Source organism: Zeugodacus cucurbitae, chromosome X (assembly GCF_028554725.1).
Source record: "Zeugodacus cucurbitae isolate PBARC_wt_2022May chromosome X, idZeuCucr1.2, whole genome shotgun sequence".
Classification (NCBI taxonomy): domain Eukaryota; kingdom Metazoa; phylum Arthropoda; class Insecta; order Diptera; family Tephritidae; genus Zeugodacus; species Zeugodacus cucurbitae.
Window position 1 is genome coordinate 1,822,899 of NC_071672.1, and position 962 is coordinate 1,823,860.

Here is a 962-nt window from a genome sequence, read left to right on the forward strand (position 1 = left end):
ATTATTCAGTACCAATTGGCGTGTGGAATGGACACACTAACCACCTTGGTGGGGTTCGAGGCCTATCTAAAACCTCTGCCGTACTTTGGGTCCGGCACCCGGTTGCAATGCAACTCCACATTGAGTGACAAATATCACTCTCCCCGCATTCGGGTATTAAACCACAACCACCACGATACTCCCCGAGGGGCCAGTCCGCACGAGTAGGTTGGAGCGAACACCAAAGGCTCCTACTCCCCGTGGTACCAGAATTAAGTCTCCGGTCAGACCTCGTAGCCAAAAAACTACTACCAGTTGAGCTTCCATACTGCTCTGTACTGGTGACCAGGGGTTGGACCCCATTCTCTTATCCAATACACACACAATACACACACCATTCACACAAAGAAACTATACTTAGTTTCCAGCTAATTGTCTTCGCCGCTTAAACACCTCACGCGCAAACACACCAAATAATTCTAATCGTTCGGCATCCCAACTAGTGGAGATCACACCACTAACATCTAACCGTCCATCAGTCCAACTAATCCCCATACCCCCAAGGTCCCTAATGTCCGAGTACATCGGGCATTCAGCAATAACATGCACCCAATCCTCAACACGCGCCCCACACATACATTCCATTCCATCAGAGAGGTGCCTCTGATGCAAAAAAGCATTCAAAGGCCCATGCCCCGTAAGTAGGAAACCCAGACTCAGACAGAATCTGAAATCTGGGTTTTCCCCAACAAACCCAACATCCCGAATGTACTCATAAGTCACACGACCGTTAGGACTATTATCCCAACGGTCTTTCCACCTACTCCTAACCCAGTCATCTAGAAGCCTCTTGCTTCCTAGATATCCCAACCTCTCTACATCATCGTCAGAAATCCATTCATTCCGCAGCAATAACACACTCAAACCCCTCCTCAACCTGAAAGAAACAGCACGCTGTAAAACAATCAGGTCAAGAGGGGGCA